At 38.0% G+C, this 20,786-nt stretch overlaps 1 protein-coding gene and 1 long non-coding RNA gene across 2 annotated transcripts in view; one reads left to right on the forward strand and one right to left on the reverse strand.

Annotated features, from left to right (window-relative positions):
- Nucleotides 1-16,253, reverse strand: part of LOC134797799 (uncharacterized) — a 153,886-nt gene extending 137,633 nt beyond the window's left edge. Inside the window, exon 1 of the long non-coding RNA XR_010145106.1 lies at nt 16,220-16,253. This is a non-coding gene — a long non-coding RNA (uncharacterized LOC134797799). The remainder of the gene's footprint in view (nt 1-16,219) is intronic.
- Nucleotides 1-20,786, forward strand: part of LOC134797750 (neuropeptide CCHamide-1 receptor-like) — a 254,313-nt gene that overhangs the window by 25,904 nt on the left and 207,623 nt on the right. The window lies entirely within an intron of this gene.

A 20,786-nucleotide genomic window follows, 5' to 3' on the forward strand; every position in this document is an offset into this window, starting at 1 on the left:
TCAAGTGACAATTGATGTAGCACCGACCGGAAACTCTAATCTCAACAACATAAGACTTTCCAGTCGGTGCTACATCTATTGTCACTTGACAGTACTACTACTACTACTTAACGTACTCATAATTCCGCTACTCGATGCTAGATGTCGACTATGAAAATACTAATATTTATGGTGCCAAAACTGATGTATGGAGTGAGCACTCTTGTCTTACTTATATTTCTCGATGGCGAAAGGGAGTCATGTTTAACACATTCACCGCCAGCGACCCGCTAGGCGGGTTCTTTGTTCGTAGGCGCCTTTTCGCTACAAACGGGAAATCCGTGTTATCGGCTACACTCGTAGCTCGCGTTGGCAGTAAATGAATTAACACAAATGTGAAGATTCTTCAAACAAAAACGTCACTTTTGACACTGACACATCTAATCCATATCGTTTCTAGATCTATTGATTGACGTATCTTACTGCCCGTTTAAAGTTCGAATCGGGCAAACATTCAATGTCAACGTTTTCGTAGCGCTACGCTTGTGTGCCGATCCCAGAATTTTCCCGCTTTGTAAAGCGACTACGAACAGAGGATTTCAATGTGTTAACTATTAGCAAAAATACCTAAGAATCATTCCTATGTGTGGCAGCAGTTAACGTGTGACACGGACAAATTGATAGTGCTATATAGGATGTATAGGTATTATTTATTTATTTATATTTATTTATATGAGCCTAGAGTGTCCCACTGCTGGGCAAAGGCCTCCCTCCCCCCTTTCCACGTATCCCGGTTTTGACCCGTCTCCCACCAGTTCCTGTCAAAGGAGTCGAGGTCATCTCGCCAACGCCTTCGAGGTTTGCCGCGACCCCGGGTTTGATGTATAGGTATAGATCTAAAAAAATCTCCCATTCCATTCTATTTTGGATCTTTATTTGGACAACTCAAAATTTCATTTGACAAGTTTTAATGTCTGGATGGCTAGAGGTTAAGACTTAGGGCTGTAAACAAAATAAAACTAGTTATAAAAGTCTTAAATCTGTGTTGTTTGATTAATTAGGTATTTTAAACTGTGTTTGTTTGAGTATATAAGCATTTTATTACGTACAAAAGTAAATTTACGAGATGACAATGACAAGCAAAAACATTAAAAACCAAAAGTTGCCTGGGGCATCTGTATTGCCAGACTAGCCGCTGAGCGAAATATTCGCCCGCTCGAAAGTCGCCAGACACCCAGACAAGTTTATTTGAAATTTTTTTCACAACACCCAAAGATTTCGAGTTTTGTATTGTTTAAATATAATTGAAAAAGAGGGGCTTCAATAGCTTTTAGATACAAAATGAGTCAATGCAATGCACGTGACGCTATCAAATGAAATTCACACTACAGTACAGTCGACGTCAAAAATATGTTAACACTTTTGCACCTTACTCCTTTGTAATAAGGCAAAAAGTGTAAACATATCTTTGACGTCGAATGTACATAAAACGGTGGAGTGTAAGTAGCCCCCTTTCGCACGTTTACCCAGTATCACAGCAATCTTGAAACAGAGACGATTACGCTGGTTGGGGCACGTGCACAGGATGGAGCCCTCTCGTTTGCCACGTAAGACTCTCCTGAGCGAAATAGCACACGCTAAACGACCGGTTGGGCGACCAATGCTTCGTTTTAAGGATAGCGCAAAGCGAGACATGTTGTCCTTCCGGATCGTTCCCACCAACTGGGAAAGGGAGGCCGAAGATCGCGGCCAATGGAGGAAAACCCTGGGTGAAGGGGTAGTTGCACACGATGAAGCGTGGTTTAGCCTTCTTCACATTAGGCGAGAACTGAGACACCAGCGCGCCGCTCTCCCACCTTCGTCACCGGGCACGGCATTCTCCTGCCAGCTATGCGGTCGCGGCTGCCGCTCTCGCATTGGACTTAATAGTCATTTGCGGAAGTGCCGCACTCTTAATATGGACGCTGTTTAAACCATCATCTTATTGATGTTACAGGCCAATGATGATGATGAAGTAGCCCCCTTATCCACAAAACTTTACAAGCCTCATTTAGTTAATCCCTTTCTTAATACATAAGTCAAAATTACAGATTAATCTTTCGTATGCCCTGTCCCATGTACGTCCCAGACATTTTGGACGGTAATTAACAATTTCCAGGTTATTAGATCGGTATATTGATTTAAACTAACACGATTTTCACTCATACTGTTATAACTAACACGGGACTTAATCGCGTAAAACTTACGTTTACGCCACGAAACTCACGTCACGTTCGAAACGTTAAGTCCCGTGTTAGTTATAAAAGTATTAGGTACAATGGGTATAGCAATAGCTATTGAGGCTTGTATCTCGTATATCTATACTTCAAGACCATTAACCAATACAAACACCACTTGACACGTCCGCACTCCATCATGACCCGACATCAAGTGTCTCTCTGACTGTCCATTGTCTGTCATCGTCTGTCCAGTGAATGTTCTGATATGATGGTTCTCCACAACATCTGCCATGACAGGTACGACTGCTCAGAGCTACTTGACAACATTTGCATTAGGGTCCCCTCGCGCAGTACCGCCCGCTCTAAAGGCTCCTCTTCACGTTGGGCCAACGCCAACGCCAACGAGGGACGCAGCCATGCGGTAGAATGAGATAGCAATATTACTTGCTCCCTCTAACGCATAAATGCGTCCCTCGTTGGCGTTGGCGTTGGCCCAACGTGCCTTGTTCGCCATCCCAACTTGCTCAACTAACGCTGGGATCCGCGCACCTTTGCGCCGCCTTTGCAATACTTACAATAAATTATTCACGGCGGTTACATTTTCAACACAAATAGCACGATTCCAAAAACAAATTCTTGATATTCTAGCTGAGACAACTTAATTTCTATGTGTATTTAGCTGGTTTCATTGCATCTTGTCGCTAGTGTGCGTTAGTTTAGTTAAGTTTACCGTAGCATACCTTTACCTATATTATGTAGGGCAAACCTTGGCTTATCGGTGATACTTGGTGATTCGGTGATACTCCGTTATAATCTTACACAGTTCTCGCCACGAGGAAATGCGAGCTATAAAATCGTTGGCAGCTGTCAGTTTTGATGCTTGCAATCGGGTTGGCAGCGATTTAATTGCTTACATTTCAGCATTGTGAGGTCAGCGTAATTTAATAATGCATTATCACCGAATTACCAAGTATCACCGATAAGCCAAGGTTTGCCCTATATTTCTAAGTGAGACCGTTTTAGGAGGTAGGTGCACATCTTTTGAACTGTATAACTTAGCATTAACTATTATTGTACTTACTTCTGTTGTTTCTCCAATAAATAAAATAAAATAAAATATAATGACGTCCCAGCAGAAACACTCGAGATGCCAATACACTGCATTACCATTCCTTTTATTTAACTCGTCTCTTGTAAAACGCTCTAGCCTCCGAGTAATATCAATCATATAAAAACCTCATTCAATAATCCTGGGTCGGAAATTTTCGGATATTGGATTACTCGCGAATAGTAAAATGGTTTATCGAGAGTTTTTGCACTATTTTGTTAGCCTACCCAAAATTCCACTTTAGTAAAGTGGCAGAGAGTTATTACATACACTTGGGCGGTTTTAAATTGGTTGTGTGAGCGGGACATCACTACATACATGCACAGCGCTGTCTCACTCACATACTTGAGAGGCTTGTGGATTATTGTGATAACCGCGTTAGGTACATACTAGAGTGAATGATAGATTTATTATGCATGTTGAATTTTCTTAAGCAGGCCACTGACGAGCCTTCCAAATGGATTCCGTTACAATGGATTCATCCATATGGACGGCATCCTAATATTAAACATTGTACGTTTTTGACATTCACGGACCGATTTTGGATTGCAGCCACGCTATTTGAACTGTTGGAAGGCTCGTCAGTGGCCATCTAAGATATCACTTTAGGAACAGACGATTTTAACGACAGAAGCGTTAGAGAGCCATAATATGAATATTCAATTTAATTCAAATCGTTTAATACGGTTAATAGGTACATGTCAAAAAACATCCATACTAATATTATAAATGCGAAAGTGTGTCTGTCTGTCTGTCTATCTGTTACCTCTTCACGCTTAAACATCTGAGCCGATTTAGTTGAAATCTGGTATAGATATAGTTTGAGTCCCGGGGAAGGACATAGGATATTTCTTATGTCGGAAATCATCCCTGAAGAGAGTGCAGAAAGGGGGGTGGAATTGAAAGAGTTAATGAATTGCCTAATAATAGAAGTAAGCAATGCGCGAATTGAATGATTGCTATTAGCATTATCCAGGCGCTATACCTACTTTAGCTGCTGTCACTAATTCCACGCAGTCGAAATCGCGGGCAAAAGCTAGTACAAATTAAAAATAAAAATACACACACCTAAAACTAATTAAACCTAAGCACACACGTCAATTTTAATAGAAAGGATGCCAATGAGGATATAGTTAGTTGCCAGTTGCATCATCTGCACTTGACAGACTGATCAACGTCACCCGTCGCGCCGCGGCGCTATACTATGAAACTTTCCATAGAATAAAATTTAGCGAACTCTTTAATGATGACAAACAGTTTGGTGCAACCGACCCTAAGTGCCAGTTGCACCAAACCGCCTGTCACCGTTAAAACGTTCGCTAAATTTTATTCTATGGAAAGTTTCATAGTTTGACGACCGGTCTGGCCTAGTGGGTAGTGACCTTGCCTATGAAGCCGATGGTCCCGGGTTCGAATCCTGGTAAGGGCATTTATTTGTATGATGATACAGATATTTGTTCCCGAGTCATGGTTGTTTTCTATGTATTTAAGTATTTATTTATAATATATATCGTTGTCTGAGTACCCACACCACAAGCCTTCTTGAGCTTACCGTGGGCTTGGTCAATTTGTGTAAAAAATGTCCTATAATATTTATTTATTTATTTATTATTATTTATTATTTACTGCTGAGTGACGTTGATCAGTCTGTCAAACGTGGTTGGTGCGACTGGCCCTAAGTGTAAGGCCTGGAGTGGACGCTGAAGTTGGGCGTGCAGCGGGTTGTTAAACAAATGCAAACGTATAATGAGCTTGCATGAACTATAGGGGGCAGCATGGGAGCCGTCAGATTTTTGGCACGAGGCGTAAGTGTGAAGTTTATGCTTCCGAAGTAGCTCACAAGATGGCAGAACCTACTATGCACAAGAAAACATACGAGAACGTTAGATGGTAGCACTTGCTATGGCAATGTTTAATCAATCAATCAATCAATCAATCAAACAATCAAGCGGCCTCGCAGTGTCTGATAATGTTAAGTAGGTATAATCGATGTCCCAAGATTCGGATACATTTGACAAGACTCTATTTCCTACTGCCACAAAAAAGTCAGCGAAGGAAATATTGTTAATTTCTCACGGAGCGTACGGACTGGAATTTTCCCATTTTTCTTGCCCTCCGCAAAAAGGGGGAGAAACGATGATTGCTGGTTGCAAATCAAAACGACGACATCGCCTTTGGCGATAATTGGAAACACGTTTCAGTTGAAATCACAAGAATGAAGAGATACTGGCTATTATTTTATACTTCTTTAAATGTTTGTGTTATGGCATAAGAATATTTTTCAATTATTTAGCTGTCCTAAAAGAGGTCAGGGGGCCGATTTTTGAATTCCGACCGCTCGATTTCGTGTATTTCGTTCAATAATATCTCCAGTACCCGGCATTTAAATTCTAGTAATAGAATTGAAAACGAGTGGTCAATACCACTCGATTCCCAATTACTATCGCTCGTATTTAAAAAATTAGCATTTCACTGTTTTCCGCCGATTTTCGAGTGACGAAATCGAGCGCACGAATTTCAAAAATCGGCCCCCAGGAATCATCGGATCTTCCATATACAGTGAAACTTGGTTAAGTGGGACCTGGATAAGTGGGAAACCTCTATAGCTGGGACTCATAGTGCGGTCCCGGCACTTTGGCGCTGAATTACCTCTGTTAGTGAGAAAAAACAGACCCTCTATAACTGAGATTAGTTGTTTCGATTTTATAGTCAAATTTACCTCTATTACTGAGACAGAGAGTGTATTTTACCTCTTTTACTGAGACTATATTTAAAAGATTACATTTGCTTCATTGTTTTTTAGAATGTTATAGGAGTTGACCTCTGTACCTGAGATAACGTCAAACTATGACCTCTCTAACTTGGACTTTATTGAAGATCTTGGACTTTAGTCTAACCGAAAATTCCGCATTCGGTTAATTGTGTCTAAACGACTTCAAGTTTTATTTAGTTAGTTTGAGTAAGTAGTTAAAACTATCGAAACGAAAAACCAAAAATTAATTCTCATTTATTTAAGTTCTAAGACGCAATGAAGTCCGTTTTTTAATTTTATTTAATAAAATCCATCCTTTGTAGAAGTAGAATCAATCAAAGTTAATTCGAATAAAAATTTGAACAGACTTAAAAAACTATTTAAGGACAAGAAATATTTGACCATTATTTATTGTTGATGATTACAATTCATACATAATGTTGACAAAATACATTAGGGGCTGTCCATAAATTACGTCATCGATTTTTTACGATTTTTGACCCCCCCCCCCCCTATAATCATCCAAAAATCATGCTTCAAATGACCCCATTTCCTCCTACTTCATGCTACCGTCATCCGATGTCCAGACCCCCCCCCCCCCCCCTAATTTGAAATGACGTAATTTATGAATAGCCCCTTATTTACCACCTCTATAACTGAAATAACCTCTTTTCTGACCTCTATTAATGGAACACTCTATAAATGAGACATACATTTATTTATACCTGGCTAACTGAGACCCTGTGTAAGTGGAAAACCTCTTTAAGTGAGACAAATTTGCTCGTCCCTTGAGATCCCACTTATCCAGGTTTCACTGTACAACATGGGCGAATGATATCAAAATTAGTTTAAGGTCAGGTGAGGTCAATAATTTAAGACATGGGTAAAAAAAGGAAATGTTTTTAACACTCAAAAACTTATTACATTTATTTGTGACGTGATGTAGGTACGCAAACGCGTTCAGTGCCATTTTGTATGGCATTTCGATTTTCCAAAACGTCGCACTTGGCGCGCTGTTCAAAAACCCGTAGGTACCTATAAAAATAGACATATCGCAAAGGCGAACGCTCGTCATGCTTTCGAATGAAATGTACACTAGGGGTTCAATTATAAAACGTTTTACTTATTATTTCACGATTGGTATTAAATATCTCCATACTTACTTACCTATTTACCTACTTTACTGCTGTGACGCAACGACCCGATGTGATTCTTGGCCTATGACACCATAGACCGCCATGCTACTCTGTCCAAAACCGTTTCTGTCCAGTCGACGGCACCGAGTTCGCTAAGGTCTTTTTTAGAGTTTCGTACCCAAAGGGTAAAACGGGACCCTATTACTAAGACTTCGCTGTCCGTCCGTCCGTCCGTCCGTCCGTCCGTCCGTCTGTCACCAGGCTGTATCTCACGAACCGTGATAGCTAGACAGTTGAAATTTTCACAGATGATGTATTTCTGTTGCCGCTATAACAACAAATACTAAAAACAGAATAAAATAAAGATTTAAATGGGGCTCCCATACAACAAACGTGATTTTTGACCAAAGTTAAGCAACGTCGGGAGTGGTCAGTACTTGGATGGGTGACCGTTTTTTTTTTGCTTTTTTTTTTCGTTTTTTTTTTGCATTATGGTACGGAACCCTTCGTGCGCGAGTCCGACTCGCACTTGCCCGGTTTTTTTTTTGCACTTCGTCTCTCCAGCGGTGCCTAGGTAAAGATGTCCATAGTTTCTATGAACTCTGCTTCAATTGATATTTGTTTAGTTTCTTGTTAGCTTTATATTTTTCTTAGAACTTTGAGATTCTTTCCTTTGAGTTGCGAACTTACATTTTTTTGTGCTTATATTGTATTGTGAAATGAATAAGGAAAACGTTCTAGTGTTTGACAGACTAATTCCTATAGTTGACAGCCCACAGCTTGGAAATAAGATTGAAGGTGGCAGCTATTGGGACAGGGTCCAAGCCAATGGAACTTATGTTATCTATGTACAGTCGGCATAAAAAGGAGCGTATCAGACTATTACGACAATGACATCCATGTTGGAAAGTCCATTGGCACACTTACTTAATTGACATGCACGTATATAGGTGTCTTTAGTATATGTTTGACTCTGGCAACTTGTACCCTGTCATACGTTCTCGTTGCTATCACGGATCGTACGGTGAACATCTTATTAGATTTACTCTCACAATATTATAAGTTATTTTAATGTTAATGTGCTTCCTGACGATTTTACATTTGTGCATTTTGAAAATAATAATATATAGAGTGTTTAAAGGACGACGTTGTTTTGTTCATTATCGCACCACTTCCTCCCGCTGTGTATGCACCCCAGAGACAGGCTCTGCATAACAATCAAAGTGAATAGATAGTATAGAGGGCTATTGCCATAGTAAATTTTGTAGTCACGGTACATTTACTGCCATCTATCGACACACGATTAAAACTTAAAATAAAATTGAAAATGTATAAATTAATCAAAATAATATATGTATACGGATAAATGATTTTTAATTTTTATTGTTCCATACTGACCCATGTTCTTTCACTGATATGTGTTAAAATTGTTAAATATCAAACGGTGTCGTCGACGCCATCTAGCCGAGAATAGGCCAAAAGGTATGACGCCATCTATTCGAGAATGACTTTTTCTTGATTTCCGAGGCACGTTTTTTTCTTAGACTTTATTTATCTTATACGGAGTTACAAATATCTTTGATAACAATGCACCATATCGAATATTGTGAACCAAAAACGTCACTTTTGGCACTGACAGATCAGATCGATAAATAATCCAGATCTAATTCATAACCGTTTTTAAAATCAAAATACGCCTGAGAAAATAAGCTAGAGTCGGACCAAGAAAAGTCTGCAGCGGATTTGATAGCCCACGCAGTGCAAGTGTTATTTTATACGTCATAATTTCATAGAAGTTTGACGTTTAAAATAACACATGCACTGTGTGGGCTATCAAATCCGCTGCAGATTTTCTTGGTCTGACTAACAACTTATCTTCAATTCTGAGAAACCAGGCTTTAAGTAATAAAGGTGCGATGAACTCAAGCGTATATAATCTAATCGTTTTAGATCCGTCGACCGTCCGGAGTAATCGAGTCAGTGAACATCTAGGAAACTAAGTAAAATTGAATTACATATTTTATCGGAATACGACAAAACATACGCTTAGTTAGGTACCTGCGTATAATAAATAAGTTTTTGCCAAAAATTTCATTCTTGGCACAAGCTTTTCTCACGGATTGTACTTTTCTTACCACAGACAGCTACATATTTAATACTCCTCGAGACAATTCAAAAACCCCAAACACAATTAGGTTGCGTTGTTTCATCACAGAGTCCCTATGGCCTCTTCATCTCCATCATCAGATCAGCTCGATGGTACCATAATATTGCATTGTCCCCCGACTTACATAATGTATGAAAATTTTGAGCTCAATCGGAAATCGGAAAGTGCGTCTTTAGCTTCCAAGATTTGACCCACACTAACTAACAAACTTAGGTACATACTAACAGGTTAAATAAAATCTTGTAATAAATACTTAAACACTTACATAGAAAATTTCAATAACTCACGAACAAATATTCTGATGTTTCTAAGTAGCTTTCCGTCCGAGTTTCGAGTCCATCTCGCTCTCGCTGATATATTGGTGCGATAGAGAGGGAATGCGATCGAGTTCACGCACGCTAACGTTAATGTCAAATGCCAACTCGTGGTAGCCGTGAAGCTATCAAAAGTTAACTTGACAGAGCATGACTTGTGGCTTATTTCAATGTTAAATGAATTATCATTGAACTTTATCTTAATATTGATAAGTATAATTAGCATGAAGTTATAAATGGCATCAGAATTAAAAACAAAAATACAGACAGTCTGAGTTCCTAATAATACGAATTATTAACACATGTTTGTTAATTACGAGATATGATCACATGGAGAAACCCACGAACTGTTTACATTTAAATTTACGTGGCTATCAGAAAAATTAGTTTATTGTAATTTTTGAAGTGAAAACTTCTTTAGCGGTGCTGTGCACTTTTTGTGAATTGAATTGAATGAATTTATTTGCAAGAGACATGGTTAATACAGATGTTAAACAATTACAAGAAGTAGAGGTGCGCTCATATATCTCGCCATGAATACTGGCATGCAAACAATATTATCTATTCTTTTTGATATTACTTATACTAATTAATAATACATAATGAACTTAAATTTACATCATGCAATTTATACACAATTGAATTATCAAACATTATTTACATAAAAAAAAATTACACAAATTGATAAAGTTACATATTAATGTCAAAATATTCTTGGATTGTGAAGGGGAATAGTAGATTGTTAACCAAGGGTTGAAAGGCACCCATTTCTGTCGAGGTAGTTTCGAACGCAGTGAGAGCGCCAATAGTCCGAGACGGAAATGGTGCCTTTCACCCGAGTTAAACACTCTACTTTTCATATCGAATGCGAGGAAACCAAACAAGACAAGGCAATTTCGCAAAATCAGTAATTGAAGTACCCAATATACCTACGGCCATGATTTTTTTCCTTAGGACTTACTTGCAATCGGAGACTTTACATGTGTGAAGATTAATAAACCCTAGCGAAAATCATTCAGATTGCAATATTTACGAAAACACACATTTTTTAACAAACTGCAGTAATTTTAAAATGATTTGTTCATTATAGTGTGAAAATCAGCGGGATTGCCTCATACTTTTTAATTTTATACTTTTTCGTTCTAAAAGCCGCCACAGACTACCGGACCGCACCGCGACCTTGGTACGCCGCACCACGCAATAACATAATAAAAGTATTTTAAATATTAAATAACAATGTAATTAATAATATAAGAAATTTTTATCTTGTATTTTATTTTATTTTTATGAATATAGTGCTAAATAACTTTAAAAACCAATTTAATATCGTACAAACGTTTAACTGTGGCTGTATAAGATTCTGCCTTTGCTCATTTACGCAAGTGTAAGGTTTAAAAAAATATTTTTGGTGTATTCCTTTTGGTTCGAGTCTTATGAAATCGAGTAAATAGAATTCAACGAAAGAAATTAAGAATAATTTGTTTTTAATAATTTACTTTCATCATTTTTTATAAAAAAAAGGATCAACGTGGGATTAGTAAAATTAAACAATTACCAATTGTTACAGGCGAGGAAATAAAGACACTATTTTTCCATTTTGTTTCCACCCAGTTGTTCGTGGGACGGGGACGCAGAGGAGTACACGACTTTTCTGCGCTAGAGCATAAACGTATCACTTTCTGCGCACCTTTTAGAACAACAACGACCCACTTTCAGAGCATGAGATATGAAAAAAATGTTCAACTCGCGACAGGTCACGTGACCGACAGATTCGACAGATGGAAAAATCGTAAGACGGACACGTGACCTGATCGAAAAACTATTACAATGTCATTTTTTCACTTCTGCCGGCACTCCCGGAGTGCAACCCTTTGTTTTTTTTCTTTTTTTTATCCCTTTAAAGTCTGTGCAGAAAGAGCAGAAAGTCATATTATTATTTTTATTTATTTATTCAAACAGATTACCTACACAGTATTACCAGTACAGTGAGACACTAAGGCACTGTGGAATGCATACAATATTTTTATTATCCTAAAACGTTACTATAAAGTTGTGTTAGGTATACAATAACAATCTCCTTGAAATTCGTTAAAAATTAAAAAGAAATTAACTTAATTTGCGAATACAAAAGGTCACTATACGGCTACCATCAATTTCGCACTGACATAGACGCTAGCGTGTTCTATGCATTTCACTCGTACTGGTATATTAGTGCGAGCGAGATGTATAGAAAGTAAATTACGTAGACGTCAGCGTACCTATATCAGTGTTGACACTGTCAGTGACTCGTGGTACGGGTCTAGATCTTATGTTGTTGTGAAATTACCAGTTTTTTTGGTTGGATTTCGGATATTAATTCCAATTTTTAGGTACTTTTTAGGGTTCCGTACCCGAAGGGTGTCTGTCTGTCACCAGGCTGTATCTCATGAACCGTGACAGCTAGACAGTTGAAAATTTCACAGATGATGTAGGTATTTCTGTTGCCGCTGTAACAACAAATAGGTACTAAAAAGAGAATAAAATATATTGGTCTAACTCTAGATCCACGGCAAATGATATCAAAGAGAAGGCTGAATAGGTCTCCTGCCAACCATTTGTGTAGGCTGAATGGGTCTGTTAGTGTAAACCTAAATACATCTCTAACAGACCGTGTAATCCTAAGCCTGTGTTCTACACGGGCTCTAATGGCTATTGAATCCCAGATGACTATTATTCGTGGCATTTACCCCGGCTGATTAGATTAGTAAATAGGGTTCAGCCTGCATAGCCAACATGCCAATCGTTAACGCTCCGTGGTGAACGAAACGCGACTGTCACTCATCTTCCTCGCGTTGTCCCGGCATTTTTCCACGGCTCATGGAAGCCTGGGGTCCGCTTGGCAACTAATCCCAAGCATTGGCGTAGGCACTAGTTTTTACGAAAGCGACTACCATCTGACCTTCCAACCCAGAGGGTAAACTAGGCATTATTGGGATTCGTCCGGTTTCCTCACGATGTTTTCCTTCACCGAAAAGCTTCCAAAATACTCATTGATTGTAACCGGCTAGCTAGAGCGGTAAATGAAAACTAGGTTCTTTATAGTAAATAATATAATATGAAAATATGTACAATAAAATAAACTAATTTCTGTCAGTACTTGAATCTAAACCAATAAAATATCGTCACTGGCCTTAACGTTCTTGAATCCCATTCTTTGTCGAACAGTACGATCAACTTAGGCCGCGGGTGCGGGAATCAGCTTTGGCAACGCAGGCTCAGCGAGGTCCGTGGGTAAAGAAAAGCTTCAGCAGCAAACGTCCAAATAATAAGCAGCAACAGTAATAAGTAGCTCTTCAATTTAAAGGTAGAAGGAAGGGCTGGAACAATCGTACGTTCTTAGACTTGTAGTCGAAACCTAACCCAAGCCTTATTCCGTTACGAGAACCAGTGACGTACATTTCGTACAAATAAGACTTGGGTTAGGTTTAATTTCAACATAAACCTAAACTTAATGCTATATGTACAATTATACAAACTTTACCTGCATTAGTGGCAGCCCTAGTATTAAACTTTATCACTAATTATAACCATACAGTCGCATTAAAATAATAATTACAGAATTGTGCTATATCCGACAACATTTCCAAAGGAAAAATTTACGAAGAAAAAACAAAAGACGGCGAAACCCTTAGTTTTTTATTTCCAACCGGCCAGTGCGCGCGGTGGCTGTACATGTAGGTTTGCCATGTTACATGATACGAACCGGGGTTCGAACCCGCGACCTCCAGATTGAAAGTCGCACGCTCTTACCGCTAGGCCACCAGCGCTCCGCGCGAAACGCGAATATCACTGTTGCACTAATATGGAAGAGTGATAGAGAGAGATGATTACGCTACGCTATGGATCGTTAACGATTGGCACGTCGGCTAAGCAGCCTGATTTGGAAAGGATTTATTTAACAAAACAATAAGACTAAACTAACTTTGCAACGAATTAGCAGCGATAAAGAATAGCAGTGCTAATATATTAAATTAGTGCTGTATACCCCTATACTAGTGTAAATTTTATTTGATGGTGCGACGTGACGTACGCGTTTGCGTCATGTCTCATTTTGTATGGGATTTTGAGTTTCCAAAACGTCTCTCTTGGCGCGCTGTTCAAAATAACAAAGCAAAAGCGACTCTGTTCCAATTGAATAGGATTTAAATTTCATCGAACTGACGATGTACTATATGTAGAACCTTGGGCCTTAGGAGGATACTGAAAATAAAACAGTTTATTGTTTTTTTTAAGTGCGAGTGGAACTCGTCCACCGAGGGATCCGTACTTTTTAGTACCTATTTGTTGTTATAGCGGCAACAGAAATACATCATCTGTGAACATTTCAATTGTCTAGCTATCACGGTTCATGAGATACAGCCTGGTGACAGACAGACAGTGGATTCTTAAGTAATAGGGTCCCGTTTCTACCCTTCGGGTACGGAACCCTAAGAAGGTAGGTTTGGTTAGGTAGTTGGCAATCACATTAGCAAACATGTCGCAACAAGATGTGCGATAATGCGATATTAACAGATACAAGACACGTCAAAATATCGGCAATAAATGCTTATCAATTTATATAATTAGCATCTACACGTTAATTTGAGTGATGTAATGTCATCACAGATTACTTACGCATTAGATGTCACGGAAGACCACAGCTAGCGCGGCCTGGCTGAAACGTCGGAAAAAAGGTAAAATAATGAAATTTAATCGCGTTAGACCCGTTAATAACAGGATAGAGCATGGACCATTAATGATGCACCATCCAATGTCACCCCAGTCATAAAAAAATAAGTAAGCCTAGAGTGCTTACTCTATACAGGGTGGCCCATTTAGATCGGCCAGTGTGGGAAAACCTGAAACTATAAGATATACACCGATCTCTTCTTAGGAACCATGTCATCGATTTTAGTAACAAGAATAACTGCATTCATACATTTAAAAAAAAATGTGTACTCAGCTCGGGAATCGAACCCCGAACATTATTAAAAATAAAAATAAGACTATTGCGAAAAGACCACCATTTTTTTCAATACATTTTACATACTTACATTTTTTTAAATGTATGAATGCAGTTTTTCTTGTTACTAAAATCGATGACATGGTTCCTGAAAAGAGATCTGTGTATGTCTTATAGTTTTAGATTTTCCCATACTGACCGATCTAAATGGGTCACTCTGTATATCAGTTTATTTACTTTATAAATAAAATATGCATTAACCTTTCGTCCCACTGTCCTAATACTAGTAAAAATTACCTCCAATGATATTTTAATCTTGTTGTTTTTGTTCCTTTACTTTCGATATTAAAACGATAACTATGCGGAGTTTACTAAAAGTAGTCTATGGATATTATATACTATCGGTTGTGTTTACTTTATCTTAGAAGTTTATTTGGAAAACTAAATGTCAATCTAAACTGGTTTTTACGTCAAATGAGTGAGGTGTGGTGATGTAAATTATTCAATCAATAAATCAATCAAATTTTATAGCACAGTGGGTATGCATATTTGACTGTGATGGTTTTTGTGAGTGATTTTGTATTGTATATTGATTGACCTACTTAAAAAATAAGTTAATAAGAAATAATAATTTAGCCTATAATTATACGTCCCACTGCTGGCCACAGGCCTCCTCTCAAGCACGAGAGGGTTTAAGCTATAGTCCCCACGCTGGCCCAATGCGGGTTGATGACTTCACATCTTCACAGATTAAGATGCCTTTGGTTATGAATAAGGTTCATAATTGTATGTTTTATATGTACTTTGAAAAGGACAACGGGACTCAGGAGGTTAATACCAGACACAGAACCGCTCAAGCGTAATTGATATCAAATGGAAGCAACAGTTTATAGTCTACTGCTTATTGTAAGATTTAACGCATTTGACAAGAGTTTAATGAAATGGAATAACTGCGTCGATGGAGGAAAATGCAGTATCTAGAAGATTACAATCATGTATGCGCGAGTTCCCCGCTGTTTACCTATCTTGAAGTTGGTAATAATCGATTTTAAACTTTTGTGAGACATACTAACCTACCTACCTCGCCTACCTACTTAGCCTAGATATGCGACATGTCGCGAGTGACTAAAAAAAAGTGAGTCTAAACCGTAAAATGATTCACGGCGCGATTCGCGAAATGAATTAGAGATTCACTAGATATGAAATAGTAAAGATATGTGACGTTCCACGGCAAAAGGTACCTGGCGGCTGGCGCTTACGTCGCATAGCGCCGCAATAATATTATTGCGGCGCCATAAGGTACCTTTTGCCGTGGAACGTCACATATCTTTACTATTTCATATCTAGTGAATCTCTAATTCATTTCCCGAATCGCGCCGTCAATGTCGGTAATAATAATAAATTTGACGACCGGTCTGGCCTAGTGGCTAGTGATCCTGCCTGCGAAGCCGATGGTCCTGGGTTCGAATCCCGGTAAGGGCATTTATTTGTGTGATTAACACAGATATTTGTTCCAGAGTCATGGGTGTCTTCTATGTATTTAAGAATATATAAATATGTAACATTTATTATATATATCGTTGTCTAAGTACCCACAACACAACTTATTTAGCTTACCGTGGGACTTAGTCAATTTGTGTTATAATGTCCTATAATATTTATTTTATTTTATTTATTTTATTTGGCTTTATATCAGTGTCTGAAGATTAAAATTATCTTAACAAATTACTTATATGCCTTTTACAAAATGTTATTAAAAATTAAAACTACAATCACTTAACTTAAATCAAAAAGTTTTATCTTTGGAATATTTTCCTATAGCAAACGCAAACGTTTGTTAAAATGATCAACAATATGCCGCCGTAAAATCTTGTCAACGCAATTTTGGACCACCCTACAGAATATTAGCATGTCAAGCACTGGAACATTTAACCTCAATAGTTTAATTCTCTTCACCTAGAACGCCTCAAGCACTTCACCAAGAATAGAGCACTCGTGTTACCCGTTCAAATTAACATAGGTTTTGCATTTGTACGTGTTTTTACCCTTGTCTGCGGCATATCAGTGTTACATTTAGTAGTCTAGCTCATATATCTTCGTTCTAGCAGGTTTATATTAAGAGTAGCTGAATACCTAACAAAGCGAGACTTAATAAGTGATGTACCAACTATTGATTTGGCCGACTAGCCGACTAATAGGCGCTCGGATGGCCGATTAGTCGGCCGACTAGTCGGCTAGTCGGCCAGGTCATTAGTTTGGTTTAAGTTCGATTCAGATGCACTAAAAAACAATCGTTCGCACTATTTATCATATTATAGTAATGCTAAAAAAGAAAATAAAAAATCCTAAGGCTGTATTATTATTTAATACGAGTACCGGAAAATCGGGCATAAAAAAGCGATCACACGGTGAATATTTCGAACAACAGAAGCCCCCTAAATAGGAATTTGGGTAGGTAAAATACTTGAAAAGCTTATGAAAATATTTGCTGTTTATTTTTTTTTTGCCCTGGTTTTCAATCACTTATAAAGTGCCGACTAATCGGCCATTTTTGCCGACTAGTCGCTGACTAATCGCCGACTACAAGTGAGGCCGGATAGTCGGCTTTCCCGATTAGTCGGCGACTATATAGTCGGTACATTCCCTACTAATGATGTAATGTAAGTAGATTAAAACCTAGATTACATTATAACAGGGCTTCACAAATAGGTATTCTTGACATTTAAGAGAAGTTTGGAGAGTCAAACTCGACAAGTAGAGGCTCTTTTGATATTCTAATCAACTGTATAGAAATGGGTAGATACACAGAATCTGTCTGTCTGTCTGTCTGTGTCTGGACGCACTCAAAGGTAGTACCCGACAATTAAGAGTTCATCGAATCTAAAATGCATATAAATAATTTTCATCCGATAGCCTGGGTGAAATTGATTGATTTAATACTGCTTTCTTGTTTAAAAATCAGCCGTCCATTTTTTAGGGTTCCGTACCCAAAGGGTAAAAACGGGACCCTGTTACTAAGACTCCGCTGTCCGTCCGTTCGTCCGTCCGTCCGTCCGTCCGTCCGTCCGTCCGTCTGTCCGTCCGTCTGTCTGTCTGTCTGTCTGTCTGTCTGTCTGTCTGTCTGTCTGTCTGTCTGTCCGTCCGTCTGTGCGTCTGTCTGTCACCAGGCTGTATCGTATCTCATGAACCGTGATAGCCAGGCAGTTGAAATTTTCCCAGATGATGTAGGGTAAATCGCCAGTAACTGGCCGGTTTTAGTAACTGGCCGCCCTAAACTAAAAATGAATTCTATTCACCTATAAACAGAATTCATTTTAATATAAGGCGAATAATTTTAGTTATTGAAAGCTGGCCAGCTATTGAAACCTTATACTAAAATGAATTCTATTTATAGGTGAATGGAATTCATTTGGTGGCCAATTTACTAACAGTGGCCAGTTACTTGCGAATTACCCTATTTCTGTTGCCGCTATAACAACAAATACTAAGAACAGAATAAAATATTCAAGTGGGGCTCCCATACAATAAATGTGTCTTTTTTGCCGTGTTTTGCGGAATAGTACGGAACCCTTCGTGCGCGAGTCCGACTCGCACTTCGCGGGTTTTTGCGTAACAACGAGGTTTTTTCCAAATCGAAGTTCGATTTATCATGGTTCCAGCATAATAACAAAAATTGTACAAAAATACTCAGACCATACGCGCAATATTTATGTAGGTACTCAAACTTCTACACCTATTACCTACATATATCAACGTATATTTTACGCATTCTTACATATTACAAGGAGAATTTAGGTATTAACACTGTGTGTAATTTGCGGATTAAACGTCGAACCAAATTCCAGGCTCTTGGGACAAATTCCTGAATATCGTCTTCGAGATTTGCATGCGAAATATATTCCGAATATCGAAAAACCCTACAGGCGCGATTCGATATTTACCTATAGCAAATATTGGGACATCTTGGCTATATTACAAAAAACTGTGACGTTGTTTACATAGTGAAAATATTAATATATAATTTCGTGCGCTTACATGTATCTTCCATAGTCTGTCAAGCCATTTCCGTCAGTAGAAAAAAGCGGCAAATTTAAAAAATATAGGCGCGAAGGGTAATCATCGTATAGAAATTTTGAATTTCCCGCCTTTTTCTACTGACAAAGTGGTTTGACTGGCTATAAAAAAAATATCGATTATTTAAAAGGTAGGTACAGTCGACGTCAACGACACTTTTGCATCTCTCCCACTCCCTTGAAATAAGGCGAAAAGTGTAAACATATCTTTGACGTCGACTGTACACAGGTCGTATAACTATGTACGTGATTAATTTCCTTTTCCAAGGTTCTCCGGAAACTACCTAGGTCTTTATCACAACTTTAATGACTGAAATAGCTTGAACGCCATCAAGCATCTAATTGACCTTATCACGAAATCTAGCACGAATAGGTTTCGTGCATTGCAACGGTATAAATAGTTCTTATTAAGTTGTTGCTATTGTGTTAGGTAGGTACAGTCGACGTCATAGATATGTTTACACTTTTGCACCTTACTCCTTTGTAATAAGGCGAAAAGTGTAAACATATCTTTGACGTCGACTGTACATGTAAAAGTGTGTGCAATAAAGTGGCACTGTGAGCTGCAGTTCTCAACGAGACTGCTTTTAAAACTAAATTTAAAAAATACAAAACCTGAGAAATAAATCAATATAATTATTAATTATCGAATGAATAATTTTAAATTTTATTTCACGGACTTTCACGATTTTTTTTTAAATGCGACTTGAAGTGGAGAACAGCTAGACTGGAAACTATATACATACTTCAATATACACTAAACTTTCAGCTTTCTATCAAATAATTATGAAGCAAATAGGCCACGGAAACATCAAGTTGTTTTACAAGCTATAAAAATTAATTTAAATTTTACAATTGTTGTACATAAACGACTTTTTTTTTACTATTATGGTGTTCTACTGCTTCTCGCCGACGTCAGCAATGCGGGATTTTGCACGCAACGTGGTGTTCCGGATACGATCGGCAAACTGCAATGATCAAAAAACAACTGCAAACTTAAAAAAAAATACTTATCCAACCTATTGAATATTTAATTACACCAACGGGTCTACCACGATATAATTTCATTGTTTTTACCTTTAATTCCGACGTTGTAGACCCGTTGGTGTAATTAAATATGTGTAAAAAACGCGAGAGTTTAAAGTGCTAAACAATGCATGTTATCGTAGTTACCTACCAATGCTTAATTCTAGTGTGACTAGTGTCTATTAAATAAGTCCGTGAATATCATTTCGTTAATCATTGTCGCTTGTTAGAGAGTCGCGGAATAGCCAGGCTTATTACGTATTCTGAGTTGGCTTGAAATAACAAAAAATCGATACCACGAATAGACCACTACGAGCCACAAATTAAATCTAAGAGCCACAATAAAATTAAATTTTAAATAGACAATTTTCACGGGGACGTATAATATATCATAATACTGAAATTATATGTCATTATAATGCTCTTTCTCATTTTTGAAATAAAATTCTTAGAAAAGGAATGTTTTTAATAAACTTTTAGGATTATTTTATAAAAGTTTAAATGTCCACACATACTCGTACACGCACGTTTTGAGCGCAACAATAGACACTAGGTACCGTCAACTGGGGTGTATAGGGATGGCTGGGGTGAATACGGACAAACAACAGTTGAGTTTGTATGATATAATTTGTATAAGTCGTTATTACGAAATAGTCAGGTAAATTACATTTTAAGTTTTGTCCCTATTCATATTCACCCAAGTCATCCCTATTCACCCCGGTTGACGATATAGTATTTATATCGCTCAAAAAGTCGTGGCAATAAAATACCCATTTACTTAAATAAAAATCCGATACACGCATTTCTTTTTAAAGACCATCAACCCGCATTGAATCGAATTATATGTCAATCTCCCGAAGTGCCTTCAAAGCATCCGGCTCGCGTGATACGTCAACCAAATTATCGAGATAATATGTCAATAAATAGATAAAAATTGACATATGACATATCCTTCGCTGCCACTTTTTACGTTACTCAAATAAAAACATTAAGGGGCCGGTATATGACGTTTTCGATTTAGACCTCACTTT

Source organism: Cydia splendana, chromosome 15 (genome assembly GCF_910591565.1).
Source record: "Cydia splendana chromosome 15, ilCydSple1.2, whole genome shotgun sequence".
NCBI lineage: Eukaryota > Metazoa > Arthropoda > Insecta > Lepidoptera > Tortricidae > Cydia > Cydia splendana.